This window comes from Ranitomeya variabilis, chromosome 6, assembly GCF_051348905.1.
Source record: "Ranitomeya variabilis isolate aRanVar5 chromosome 6, aRanVar5.hap1, whole genome shotgun sequence".
In the NCBI taxonomy this organism is placed as follows: Eukaryota; Metazoa; Chordata; class Amphibia; order Anura; family Dendrobatidae; genus Ranitomeya; species Ranitomeya variabilis.
In genome coordinates this window covers 93,997,512-94,012,567 of record NC_135237.1, presented here as the reverse complement: position 1 = coordinate 94,012,567, position 15,056 = coordinate 93,997,512, and the positions used below count along the sequence as shown (strand labels likewise).

General features: G+C 45.2%; 1 long non-coding RNA gene across 1 annotated transcript; it reads left to right on the top strand.

The window, feature by feature from the left end:
• Positions 1-282: 282 nt before the first annotated feature.
• Positions 283-8,432, top strand: LOC143783478 (uncharacterized). The gene is made up of 3 exons (XR_013217195.1): positions 283-313; positions 569-786; positions 8,323-8,432. It is a non-coding gene; the product is annotated as an uncharacterized LOC143783478 (long non-coding RNA).
• Positions 8,433-15,056: the final 6,624 nt, after the last annotated feature.

The window sequence follows — 15,056 nt, the reverse complement described above, 5'->3', positions numbered from 1 at the left end:
TGACTCTGGAGATTGACTGACCACCATTGTTTCATATACATAATCCATTATCTGTCAAAAATGGGAGCAGCTCTAAGTGCAAAGGAAAAAACAGAGAATACCTTGCTACGTATGTCAAACCCTGCTTTGCTTCATGTGACATATCAGATGACAATCACAGACAATCACATGATCTTACAGTCCTAATTTCGCCACATCACTGGCAGAGTCACTGAACTCAGTGATTGACTGCAGCGCTGTTAATGTGATGTCACAGCTGCAGTCAATCAGAGACCTGGGGCAGTGACAGAGACATAGTGTTGGCTCTGGAGAGGTAAATAAAGCTGTTTTATTTTAAATAACTGAACCTATGTGAAAAAGTTTTGAAAGGAGACAACCCTCTTAAATAGCTGGTGTAGGAGAATCTAACGTGTAAGGCCAGAAACTTTTTGATGATGTTTGTATTTTTTTCTTTCGTAGACGCAGCATACATTAAGAACACCAGTAAACATAAAGATCTAATCTTGTTACTTTGTATCTAATCATTATTAATTGTCTCTATCTGTGGACATTAATTTCCCTATTGCAGATACATACATCATGCATTTGGGCATATCCTAATACATCAAGTAGGACAGGTGATATAATTCAGATGGTCACAGCGGAATAGAAGACAGCCACCCACATGCGAGCCGTCTGTCAGTATTAGTCACTCTTCAGTGAAGTACTGAGCTCTTACTTCAACAGTCCATGTAGAAGAAAGAAAACATGTAACAGCGTTCACGACTGGTCATTTCACACAAACAGGTAAATCCCAGAAGTATATAACTTCCTTGTTAAATGTAGTGGGAAATTATTGTTGACCCAAATAATACTAATAATGTGGATACATATAATGCTTTACTTTTTAGTCAAAATACTTAAATGCCAATATCCGCTGGACAATAATATAATTTGCTGGTATGACAACATCATACAATCATCATATAATACCACTATACACTGAGTAGTGTAACCATGCGCTGATCCAGCATGATACATGAAAATGGGGGTCCTGGCTGTATGTGTGGACTTTGTCTATGGGGGCGCTATGTCCTTGCAGGGAGCATGATACCGGTGACTTTGGCAGGCCAGTACTATATGTTGTAGAGTACAATGAGGGAGACCACCACTCAAAAATAAACTGTCTTTTACTTAAAACACCACTCCAGTGTTTTTTATTTTTATTTCACGGCTGAAGTCCCCTGCCCTCTGTCTGATACTCACCTTCCGGCGTTTTCACTGACTCACTGGTCCGTCTCTGGCAGTTTGTGACCTGCCAGCTGCTCCAGTGTTTCATGGAGGTCACTAATCAATGTAAGTCTCTGAGAGCCTTGTTCTGGCTCTCATAAACTTGCATTGAAAGCTTGCGATGTAGCTCCACAGTTCTGGCCACTCCGGAGCTGTGCTCACAAGATGGCGCTGTGGGACCGGACCAGCACCGAAAAATGGTGAGGGCAAGTAAGTGACCGGGGGCAGTGGACCTATGTGTATTGCACCATACCAGTGGTGAAAAAAAAGGCGTGGCACTTGATCAATAAAGTAGGGAAGTGTATGTACACTGGATAGAGGGTGCAAATCTTCATGGACATTTCTCTTAACACATAGAATATCCTTATGCACATTCTTTCTCTCTTCCCTACACGCACTGGACTAGTTCCTCTGCCTTCACTGTTGTGAATTCTGCTCTTGGGCTCCCTCCGGTGGTTGTAAGTGGTAGCGCTGCTGTCTCTGAATCACAGCATTTATCAGGTGTTTTCACTTTTTGCAATTTGGACAGGGCTATTTAGTCTTGCTTCACCCTTTAGTCAGTGCCAGTTGCCCATTGTTCCTGGAGGATTCACATCCCTGCCTGGTCTCTTCTGCTTTGCAGTTCTTTTCAACAAAGATAAGTTCTGGCCTTGATTTTGCTGTCCACATGCTGTGGTCTTATTGTTCAGTTATTTTCCATGTTTTGTCTTGTCCAGCTTGGTCTGTATAAGGATTTGTTTAGCCAAGTTGGTATCTCTGGAGATGCAGATATACCCTCCATGTCTTTAGTTAGCTGTGGAGTTTTTGTATTTTCTGTGGTGGATATTTTCTAGTGTTTTAATACTGACCGCATAGTACTCTGTCCTGTCCTTTCTATTTAGCTAGAAGTGGCCTCCTTTGCTAAATTCTCATTTCAGTCTGTGTATGTTTTTTCCCTCTCCTCTCACAGTCAATATTTGTGGGGGGCTGCCTGTTCTTTGGGGATTTTCTCTGAGGCAAGATAGTTTTCCCTTTTCTATCTCTAGGGGTAATTAGTCCTCCGGCTGTGTCGAGATGTCTAGGGAGCGCTAGGTACATTCATCGGCTACTTCTAGTTGCGGTGTTAGGTTCAGGTCTGCGGTCAGTACAGGTACCACCTTCTCCAGAGTACGTCCCATGCTGCTCTTAGGCCACCAGATCATAACAGTACAACTGGCCAACAATGAGTTAACCGCATCTCAGAAGAAGGGAAGGAAAGTGCTGAACCATTTTTTTTTCTGTAGTCTGTTGTGTTTTTTTTTTCTCTTCCCGCTTTGCCTCTGGGTGGCTCAGGAGTTCGGCGCTGGTATGGATGTTCAGGGATTGGCTTCTCGTGTGGATCAACTTGCTGCTAGAGTACAGGGTATTTCCGATTATATCGTTCAGACTCCAGTTTTAGAGCCTAGAATTCCAACTCCTGATTTGTTTTTTGGGGATAGGTCCAAATTTCTGAGCTTTAAAAATAACTGTAAACTTTTTTTTCTCTGAAACCCCGTTCCTTTGGTGATCCCATCCAGCAGGTTAAAATTATTATATCTCTGCTGCGTGGTGACCCCCAGGATTGGGCATTTGCCCTGGAACCTGGGAATCCGGCGTTGCTTAATGTAGACACCTTTTTTCAGGCGCTTGGGTTATTGTATGAGGAACCTAATTCAGTGGATCATGCTGAGAAGACCTTGTTGGCCCTGTCTCAGGGTCAAGAAGCGGCAGAATCATATTGCCAGAAGTTTAGAAAATGGTCTGTACTGACTAAATGGAATGAGGATGCCTTGGCGGCAATCTTCAGAAAGGGTCTTTCTGAATCCGTTAAAGATGTTATGGTGGGGTTCCCCACGCCTGCTGGTCTGAGTGATTCTATGTCTCTGGCCATTCAGATTGATCGGCGCTTGTGTGAGCGCAGAGTTGTGCACACTATGGCATTGTCTTCCGAGCGGAGTCCTGAGCCTATGCAGTGTGATAGGATTGTGTCTAGAGCTGAACGACAAGGATTCAGACGTCAGAATAGGTTGTGTTTTTACTGCGGCGATTCTGCTCATGTTATTTCTGATTGCCCTAAGCGTACCAAGAGAATCGCTGGTTCTGTTACCATCAGTACTGTACAACCTAAATTTCTGTTATCTGTGACCCTGGTCTGCTCATTATCGTCATTTTCTGTCATGGCATTTGTGGATTCAGGCGCCGCTTTAAATTTAATGGACTTAGAATTTGCCAGACGTTGTGGTTTCCCCTTGCAGCCTTTGCAGAGTCCTATTCCTTTGAGGGGCATTGATGCTACACCGTTGGCTAAAAATAAACCTCAGTTTTGGACACAGCTGACCATGTGCATGGCGCCAGCCCATCAGGAAGATTGTCGTTTTCTGGTGTTGCATAATTTGCATGATGCTATTGTGCTGGGTTTCCCATGGTTACAGGTGCATAATCCGGTATTAGATTGGAAATCTATGTCTGTGACTGGTTGGGGTTGTCAGGGGGTTCATGGTGACGTTCCTGTGATGTCAATTGCCTCCTCCCCCTCTTCTGAAATTCCTGAGTTTTTGTCAGATTTCCAGGATGTATTCAATGAGCCCAAGTCCAGTTCCCTTCCACTGCATAGGGACTGTGATTGTGCTATTGACTTGATTCCAGGCTGTAAGTTCCCTAAAGGCCGACTTTTCAACCTGTCTGTGCCAGAACATACCGCCATGCGGAGCTATGTGAAGGAGTCCTTGGAGAAGGGGCATATTCGGCCATCTTCTTCACCATTGGGAGCAGGTTTTTTCTTTGTTGCCAAAAAAGATGGCTCCTTGAGACCCTGTATTGATTATCGCCTCTTGAATAAGATCATGGTCAAATTCCAATTCCCTTTGCCTTTGCTTTCTGATCTGTTTGCTAGGATTAAGGGGGCTAGTTGGTTTACTAAGATTGACCTTCGAGGGGCATATAATCTGGTTCGTATTAAGCAGGGGGACGAATGGAAAACTGCGTTTAATACGCCCGAAGGCCATTTTGAATACCTTGTGATGCCATTCGGACTCTCTAATGCTCCATCTGTGATTCAGTCCTTCATGCATGATATATTTCGGAATTATCTTGATAAATTCATGATTGTATATTTGGATGATATTTTGATTTTTTCAGATGATTGGGAGTCTCATGTGAAACAAGTCAGGATGGTATTTCAGATCCTTCGTGATAATGCCTTGTTTGTGAAGGGGTCTAAGTGCCTCTTTGGAGTACAGAAGATTTCTTTTTTGGGCTTCATTTTTTCTCCCTCATCTATAGAAATGGATCCGGTTAAGGTTCAGGCCATTCATGATTGGATCCAGCTCACATCTGTGAAGAGCCTTCAGAAATTTTTGGGCTTTGCTAATTTTTATCGCCGTTTCATTGCCAACTTCTCCAGTGTGGTTAAACCCCTGACCGATTTGACGAAGAAAGGCGCTGATGTTACTAATTGGTCCTCTGCGGCTGTTTCTGCCTTTCAGGAGCTTAAACGCCGATTTACTTCTGCTCCTGTGTTGCGTCAGCCGGATGTTTCTCTTCCTTTTCAGGTTGAGGTTGATGCTTCTGAGATTGGGGCAGGGGCCGTTTTGTCTCAGAGGAATTCTGATGGTTCCTTGATGAAACCAGGTGCCTTCTTTTCTCGAAAGTTTTCGCCTGCGGAACGCAATTATGATGTCGGCAATTGTGAGTTGTTGGCTATGAAGTGGGCATTTGAGGAGTGGCGACATTGGCTTGAGGGGGCCAAGCACCGTATTGTGGTCTTGACTGATCATAAGAATCTGATTTATCTCGAGTCTGAATCCTAGACAGGCCCGATGGTCCCTGTTTTTCTCCCGTTTTGATTTTGTGGTCTCGTATCTTCCGGGTTCTAAGAATGTTAAGGCTGATGCCCTCTCTAGGAGCTTTTTGCCTGATTCTCCTGGGGTCCATGAGCCAGTCGGTATTCTGAAGGAAGGGGTGATTCTTTCTGCCATCTCCCCTGATTTACGACGGGTTCTTCAGAAATTTCAGGCTGATAATCCTGACCGCTGTCCAGTGGGGAAATTGTTTGTTCCTGACAGATGGACTAGTAAAGTGATTTCGGAGGTTCATTGTTCTGTGTTAGCCGGTCATCCTGGGATTTTTGGTACCAGAGATTTGGTTGGTAGGTCCTTTTGGTGGCCTTCTTTGTCACGGGATGTGCGTTCTTTTGTGCAGTCCTGTGGGACTTGTGCGCGGGCCAAGCCTTGGTGTTCCCGCGCTAGTGGGTTGCTTTTGCTTTTGCCGGTCCCTGAGAGGCCTTGGACGCATATTTCTATGGATTTTATTTCGGATCTTCCGGTTTCCCAGAGGATGTCAGTTATCTGGGTGGTTTGTGACTGGTTTTCTAAGATGGTTTATTTCGTACCTTTGCCTAAGTTGCCTTCCTCTTCTGATTTGGTTCCGTTGTTTTTTCAGCATGTGGTTCGTTTGCATGGCATTCCGGAGAACATTGTGTCCGATAGAGGTTCCCAGTTTGTTTCTAGGTTTTGGCGGGCCTTTTGTGCTAGGCTGGGCATTGATTTGTCTTTTTCTTCCGCATTTCATCCTCAGACAAATGGCCAAACCGAGCGAACTAATCAGACTTTGGAAACTTATTTGAGATGCTTTGTGTCTGCTGATCAGGATGATTGGGTGGCTTTCTTGCCATTGGCCGAGTTTGCCCTTAATAATCGGGCTAGTTCTGCTACCTTGGTTTCACCCTTCTTTTGTAACTCTGGTTTTCATCCTCGTTTTTCTTCAGGGCAGGTTGAGCCTTCTGATTGTCCTGGGGTGGACTCTGTGGTTGACAGGTTGCAGCAAATTTGGGCTCATGTTGACAATTTGGTGTTGTCTCAGGAAGGGGCTCAGCGTTTTGCTAACCGTCGTCGCTGTGTTGGTTCCCGGCTTCGGGTTGGGGATTTGGTCTGGTTGTCTTCCCGTTATGTCCCTATGAAGGTTTCTTCCCCTAAGTTTAAGCCTCGGTTTATTGGCCCTTATAGGATTTCTGAGATTATCAATCCAGTGTCTTTTCGTTTGGCCCTTCCAGCCTCTTTTTCCATCCATAATGTTTTTCATAGATCTTTGTTGCGGAAATATGTGGTGCCCGTTGTTCCCTCTGTTGATCCTCCTGCCCCGGTGTTGATTGATGGGGAGTTGGAGTATGTGGTTGAGAAGATTTTGGATTCTCGTTTTTCGAGGCGGAGGCTTCAGTATCTTGTCAAATGGAAGGGTTATGGCCAGGAGGATAATTCTTGGGTTGTTGCCTCCGATGTTCATGCTGATGATTTGGTTCGTGCCTTTCATTTGGCTCGTCCGGATCGGCCTGGGGGCTCTGGTGAGGGTTCGGTGACCCCTCCTCAAGGGGGGGGGGGGGTACTGTTGTGAATTCTGCTCTTGGGCTCCCTCCGGTGGTTGTAAGTGGTAGCGCTGCTGTCTCTGAATCACAGCATTTATCAGGTGTTTTCACTTTTTGCAATTTGGACAGGGCTATTTAGTCTTGCTTCACCCTTTAGTCAGTGCCAGTTGCCCATTGTTCCTGGAGGATTCACATCCCTGCCTGGTCTCTTCTGCTTTGCAGTTCTTTTCAACAAAGATAAGTTCTGGCCTTGATTTTGCTGTCCACATGCTGTGGTCTTATTGTTCAGTTATTTTCCATGTTTTGTCTTGTCCAGCTTGGTCTGTATAAGGATTTGTTTAGCCAAGCTGGTATCTCTGGAGATGCAGATATACCCTCCATGTCTTTAGTTAGCTGTGGAGTTTTTGTATTTTCTGTGGTGGATATTTTCTAGTGTTTTAATACTGACCGCATAGTACTCTGTCCTGTCCTTTCTATTTAGCTAGAAGTGGCCTCCTTTGCTAAATTCTCATTTCAGTCTGTGTATGTTTTTTCCCTCTCCTCTCACAGTCAATATTTGTGGGGGGCTACCTGTTCTTTGGGGATTTTCTCTGAGGCAAGATAGTTTTCTTTTTTCTATCTCTAGGGGTAATTAGTCCTCCGGCTGTGTCGAGATGTCTAGGGAGCGCTAGGTACATTCCACGGCTACTTCTAGTTGCGGTGTTAGGTTCAGGGTCTGCGGTCAGTACAGGTACCACCTTCTCCAGAGTACGTCCCATGCTGCTCTTAGGCCACCAGATCATAACACTTCACCACAACCCAGCACAGTGCTGCGGGAGCTTCCCTTGTCCCCAACACTGCAGTCCAGTAAGCGAGAGTTCTAGTTCTCAACCCACGATTCTGCATCCTTTTCCCCTTAGGGGAGCTACTTCTGCCGCTTTGGCGGTGACTTAGCTTCTCTACTTGCCGACGTCTCAAAACTACCATACGGAGCACTCTCTTCACTGCTTTGATTCATCCAGTTACTTCTTTAGCTTATGATTTTGGGACTGTCCCACTAGGCATTCTGCCCCAGATCCAGTCTCTGGAGAATCACTCACTCCTTCCATCACTTTTCCATGTCTCTACCCCTGGATCATTCTATCTGTTGCCTCAGTCTCATCTCACTTCAGCGACACCCACTTCATGTGGCTGCTCTGCTTGTTGATGAGATCGTAGGTCTACTTCTGTTGCACACTGGGTCCTATAGGATTCCTGACAGGAAACTCCCTCTGTTCCTTCACTTTAGCCTCTACCACTCTGGGCTAGTCCCAATGATTAACCCCAATTCTCCCTACTGATGGGCAGAAAACAACACTGTCACTAATAACACATATCATTAAACACTTCACACATTTATATACATTACAACCACACACTTATCTTCAAAGGGGAATGTGGGTAGAACTTCAATCTTCTTTAGTACTATCATATGGGGAGTAAATAATAACCCATTGACAGAATTATATTGCTAAAAAGTGAGAAAAAATACACCATTCAGTGACTAAGCAATGGTAACATACAGTGAATGAGTAACATAATGATTTAGGCTGGCCATACACATTAGATGGCTGTCTTAGCTGACTCTCCCAAACACAGGAGCACTCATTCTGCCAAGCATTCCTGTGTTGTCTATAAGAAAGTTTCCGACTCACCTGTTGACTTTTGGCTTATTTCAGGGAAAACAATTCAACTGCCAGTCTGAAATGGGACATGTCTGATCAACATCAAAATAAAAAAGCAAAATTAGCACGGACTATAGCAACCAAGGAGACAACTACCGGCCTCACATTGGTCTTATTTTGCTTCTTTCTCTATCTACTGGCATTGTAACATATGTGAGCAGGTAAAAGGAAATTAGTCTGAAAGATACAAGTGCAGAGACTACTTTATTTTTTTTTATATATTGAACTGATTTGCAATATTAAATATATGATTCTAAATTATAGTGTGTGATAGTGAATTTCTGATCAGTGGTTTAGTTGTTCTAGATTGTCTAAAAGCTAATAATTCTTGAAGGGGTATTCACATCTTACAAAGCTATGACATTTCCTTACTTACAGTGGGGCAAAAAAGTATTTAGTCAGTCAGCAATAGTGCAAGTTCCACCACTTAAAAAGATGAGAGGCGTCTGTAAGTTACATCATAGGTAGACCTCAACTATGGGAGACAAACTGAGACAAAAAAATCCAGAAAATCACATTGTCTGTTTTTTTATCATTCTATTTGCATATTATGGTGGAAAATAAGTATTTGGTCAGAAACAAAATTTAATCTCAATACTTTGTAATATATCCTTTGTTGGCAATGACAGAGGTCAAGCGTTTTCTGTAAGTCTTCACAAGGTTGCCACACACTGTTGTTGGTATGTTGGCCCATTCCTCCATGCAGATCTCCTCTAGAGCAGTGATGTTTTTGGCTTTTCGCTTGGCAACACGGACTTTCAACTCCCTCCAAAGGTTTTCTATAGGGTTGAGATCTGGAGACTGGCTAGGCCACTCCAGGACCTTGAAATGCCTCTTACGAAGGCACTCCTTCGTTGCCCTGGCGGTGTGCTTTGGATCATTGTCATGTTGAAAGACCCAGCCACGTTTCATCTTCAATGCCCTTGCTGATGGAAGGAGGTTTGCACTCAAAATCTCACGATACATGGCCCCATTCATTCTTTCATGTACCCGGATCAGTCGTCCTGGCCCCTTTGCAGAGAAACAGCCCCAAAGCATAATGTTTCCACCACCATGCTTTACAGTAGGTATGGTGTTTGATGGATGCAACTCAGTATTCTTTTTCCTCCAAACACGACAAGTTGTGTGTCTACCAAACAGTTCCAGTTTGGTTTCATCAGACCATAGGACATTCTCCCAAAACTCCTCTGGATCATCCAAATGCTCTCTAGCAAACTTCAGACGGGCCCGGACATGTACTGGCTTAAGCAGTGGGACACGTCTGGCACTGCAGGATCTGAGTCCATGGTGGCGTAGTGTGTTACTTATGGTAGGCCTTGTTACATTGGTCCCAGCTCTCTGCAGTTCATTCACTAGGTCCCCCCACGTGGTTCTGGGATTTTTGCTCACCGTTCTTGTGATCATTCTGACCCCACGGGGTGGGATTTTGCGTGGAGCCCCAGATCGAGGGAGATTATCAGTGGTCTTGAATGTCTTCCATTTTCTAATTATTGCTCCCACTGTTGATTTCTTCACTCCAAGCTGGTTGGCTATTGCAGATTCAGTCTTCCCAGCCTGGTGCAGGGCTACAATTTTGTTTCTGGTGTCCTTTGACAGCTCTTTGGTCTTCACCATAGTGGAGTTTGGAGTCAGACTGTTTGAGGGTGTGCACAGGTGTCTTTTTATACTGATAACAAGTTTAAACAGGTGCCATTACTACAGGTAATGAGTGGAGGAAAGAGGAGACTCTTAAAGAAGAAGTTACAGGTCTGTGAGAGCCAGAAATCTTGATTGTTTGTTTCTGACCAAATACTTATTTTCCACCATAATATGCAAATAAAATGATAAAAAAAACAGACAATGTGATTTTCTGGATTTTTTTTTCTCAGTTTGTCTCCCATAGTTGAGGTCTACCTATGATGTAAATTACAGACGCCTCTCATCTTTTTAAGTGGTGGAACTTGCACTATTGCTGACTGACTAAATACTTTTTTGCCCCACTGTATAAGGACTCCAGCTTACCAATTCTGCTTAGCCTTCTTTACAATTTTACTGACTCCCATAGACTTGAATATAAGCATTCTTTCTCACCCAAAAAAGGCGCATGTATGGCATAGCCTGTGAAAATACCGTAAATGTGCAGCATTGGTGTTTTTGTCACTAGTTCCCCTGGAGGTCCCTTCTAACTCTAGCAAATAGAGAGACAACAACAGACCAATGCAAATAAATGATTTAACTTTACTGAACCCATCCGTTGATGTAATCACACATAAACCTTTCTCAGCTCTTTGTTCTCTTCATGGGAGACACTCTAAGGGTACCGTCTCACAGTGGCACTTTTGTCGCTACGACGGTACGATCCGTGACGTTCCAGCGATATCCATACGATATCGCTGTGTCTGACACGCAGCAGCGATCAGGGACCCTGCTGAGAATCGTACGTCGTAGCAGATCGTTTGGAACTTTCTTTCGTCGCTGGATCTCCCGCTGTCATCGCTGGATCGTTGTGTGTGACAGCGATCCAGCGATGCGTTCGCTTGTAACCAGGGTAAACATCGGGTTACTAAGCGCAGGGCCGCGCTTAGTAACCCGATGTTTACCGTGGTTACCAGCGTAAAAGTAAAAAAAAACAAACAGTACATACTCACATTCCGGTGTCTGTCCCCCGGCGTTCTGCTTCTCTGCACTGTGAGCGCCGGCCAGCCGGAAAGCGAGCACAGCGGTGACGTCACCGATGTGCTTTCCGGCTGGCGCAGACACAGTGCAGAGAAGCAGAACGCCGGGGGACAGACACCGGAATGTGAGTATGTACTGTTTGTTTTTTTTTACTTTTGCGCTGGTAACCACGGTAAACATCGGGTTACTAAGCGCGGCCCTGCGCTTAGTAAACCGATGTTTACCCTGGTTACCCGGGGACTTCGGCATCGTTGGTCGCTGGAGAGCTGACTGTGTGACAGCTCCCCAGCGACCACACAACCACTTACCAACGATCACGGCCAGGTCGTATCGCTGGTCGTGATAGTTGGTAAATCGTTATGTGAGACGGTACCCTAAGGACTGTGTTACTTCACTCAGGTCCCAATCTCTCTATTACTATAAGGGTACCGTCTCACAGTGGCACTTTTGTCGCTACGACGGTACGATCCGTGACGTTCCAGCGATATCCATACGATATCGCTGTGTCTGACACGCAGCAGCGATCAGGGACCCTGCTGAAAATCGTACGTCGTAGCAGATCGTTTGGAACTTTCTTTCGTCGCTGGATCTCCCGCTGTCATCGCTGGATTGTTGTGTGTGACAGCGATCCAGCGATGCGTTCGCTTGTAACCAGGGTAAACATCGGGTTACTAAGCGCAGGGCCGCGCTTAGTAACCTGATGTTTACCGTGGTTACCAGCGTAAAAGTTAAAAAAAACAAACAGTACATACTCACATTCCGGTGTCTGTCCCCCGACGTTCTGCTTCTCTGCACTGTGAGCGCCGGCCAGCCGGAAAGCGAGCACAGCGGTGACATCACCGCTGTGCTTTCCGGCTGGCGCAGACACAGTGCAGAGAAGCAGAACGCCGGGGGAAAGACACCGGAATGTAAGTATGTACTGTTTGGTTTTTTTTACTTTTACGCTGGTAACCACGGTAAACATCGGGTTACTAAGCGCGGCCCTGCGTTTAGTAACCCGATGTTTACCCTGGTTACCCGGGGACTTCGGCATCGTTGGTCGCTGGAGAGCTGACTGTGTGACAGCTCCCCAGCGACCACACAACCACTTACCAACGATCACGGCCAGGTCGTATCGCTGGTCGTGATAGTTGGTAAATCGTTATGTGAGACGGTACCCTTAGATCTACCAAATCTCAAGTGTTTTTTCTCCTCACAATATCCATGACTATATGACCTAACCTCCTAAGCAGCTTATCTTAAGAAACATTCTCTAGGATCCTGTTCCACAACTCTACTCTTAGGGGTTCAAGCTCACCTCTCCTTAGGCCCTAATCTCAAAGGTTCTAACTCTGCTATTCTCACATCCTACTCCCTTGAGACCCACTACTATTTTTCCAGAGCCTGACTTCAAAGACCATGTCAGTCTCCACCCAATAATAATAATAATTTTATTTCTACAGTGCCAACATATTCCACAACACTTTACATTTTAGAGGAGATTTGTACAGACAATAGACATTACAGCATAACAATAAACACATAGATCAAAACAGATACCAAGAGGAATGAGGGCCCTGCTAGACCCAAGCTCTACCTCCAACACTGTTACCACAGCAAAATTCTGTATCGTAAGGGGCTCAAACATGATATAACCCTAGGGGCATATTATGCATTGGTATTTTGGGCTGTAATTTTTTCCATTTTGGAGGTATTTTATATCACAAGCTTTATGGACCCATGATGCTTTACTGAACTCTAAGACATAGTCTAAGACGCTATCCCACCTTCCAAAAGAAAGGTCTTGTTGAGTCCCCTACACCACACAAATTACATTTCGTCCACCCATCTGTAAGAGTGTGACCGGGATGGTCATGTGCTTCTCTCTTGATTAGGAAAACGGTTCTAACCTGTGTATACGAAAAAGTGTTTTATTATGCATAGATCCTTACAGGCACCAAGGTGTACAGTTAATATATTGCTATACTATGTGGATGACTCAATGTGTTGTGATAAATGTATCAGATATAGGCAAAGGATAAGATTAGTACATAGGACATAGGTATAGGAATGAAATAAAGCAATCGATATAGATAGGAGTGGGAAAGTGCAGTGGAGAGCACAGTAGAAGCAGGAAATAGATAAGCGTAGCATAGGAATAGTTAAAGTATTCAGGAACAGCCCCAGTTTGGGAGGAACAAGGGGGTTATCTTGGGAAACACTTCTTGGTTTTAGTCAGATAGACACAAGATAAGAGATTAGATAGATAGACTGACTTCGTGTAGTCCAAGGCCAAAGGGCCAAAAAGCACAGGAAAGTACGATCTTTTGGGCAGCATGTGGATGACCTCCAGTGACTTCAGTTTACTTTCCTTGGACAGCCGGGGCCTATGGCACAAGTTAGGTACAGAAGAGAATGCTTTTTTCACTTTCCAGAAGAGGAAGCTGGACGGGGAACTGTGTCAGAAAGGTGGGCTGGAATCCATGAAAGCTGAGGAGCCGGACAGAGAATCTCAGATGCCGGGGGTGCCAGACAAGAAAGGGATAACTCAGGCTGAAAAAGACGTGACTGTGACTTCGTATTGTGCTGTAACTAAGATGGAAATTGGACTGTTCAGTATAGTTCACTTGGTTGAAAAGAATCAACTGTCTCCTGTTGAGTGTGCGGCTGATCCAGGTGTGGAGTTCACCATCCTTTAAATAGTCACCTGATGCATCAGCTGCCTGTCGGTGATAGAGCAATCTATGCTGGCCAAGCCTGGAGTAAGGAGCTCGTTTGGCTGCAGTGGTGAATCAGCTGGTTTCTTGGAGTTTGTGATCTGGGTGCCTTTCCTTTGCTGTGTGGTGCTTTGCAGCAGAGAAGGCTATTAAGCTAAGTTTGGTGTTTTTTCTCATCTGTCTCGTGTGTGTCACGGTCCTCTGTGTTGTTCCATCTGCAGTGGGGAAGCTAGTGCCCTTGCCGGCCAGTGCACTAGCCAGGGCAGTGTGAGGTGACAGTGAGGGATGAGGTTCTTGACAGTGGTGGGGGAAAGACCCACTTAGGGCATTAGGGGAGTGCAGGAACAGGCTCAGGTTTGAGCAGGAGGTGTCCATCCCTCATTATCCTATCAGTAGGGCCTTCCTCTCCCCATTTCCATCCCATTGTGTGCGTGTGTCATGCCGTCCACTGACCGACCCCCCCTCCCCCGTTGGATGGGTCATTACATATAATGCAAATGCAAACGTGAGTTTTGTCCACTATTATTATTATTATTATTATTATTTATTATTATAGCTCCATTTATTCCATGGCGCTTTACATGTGAGGAGGGGTATACATAATAAAGACAAGTACAATAATCTTGAACAATACAAGTCACAACTGGTACAGGAGGAGAGAGGACCCTGCCCATGATGGCTCACAATCTACAAGGGATGGGGGAGGATACAGTAGGTGAGGGTAGAGCTGGTCATGCAGCAGTTTGGTCGATCGGTGGTTACTGCAGGTTGTAGGCTTGTCGGAAGAGGTGGGTCTTCAGGTTCTTTTTGAAGGTTTCGATGGTAGGCGAGAGTCTGATGTGCTGTGGTAGAGAGTTCCAGAGTAGGGGTGATGCACAAGAGAAATCTTGTATGCGATTGTGGGAAGAGGAGATAAGAGAGGAGTAGAGAAGGAGATCTTGTGAGGATAGGATGTTGCGTGCAGGAAAGTATCGGGAGATGAGGTCACAGATGTATGGAGGAGACAGGTTGTGGATGGCTTTGTATGTCATGGTTAGGCTTTTGTACTGGAGTCTCTGGGTAATGGGGAGCCAGTGAAGGGATTGACAGAGGGGAGAGGCCGGGGAATAGCGGGGGGACAGGTGGATTAGTTGGGCAGCAGAGTTTAGAAAAGATTGGAGGGGTGCGACAGTGTTAAAGGGGAGGCCACAGAGCAGGAGGTTACAGTAGTCGAGGCGGGAGATGATGAGGGCATGGACTAGGGTTTTTGCAGATTCTTGGTTTAATAATGTACGGATCCATGAAATATTTTTGAGTTGAAGGCGGCAGGAAGTGGAAAGGGCTTGGATATGTGGTTTGAAGGAGAGATCAGTGTCAAGGATTTCCCCGAGACAGCGA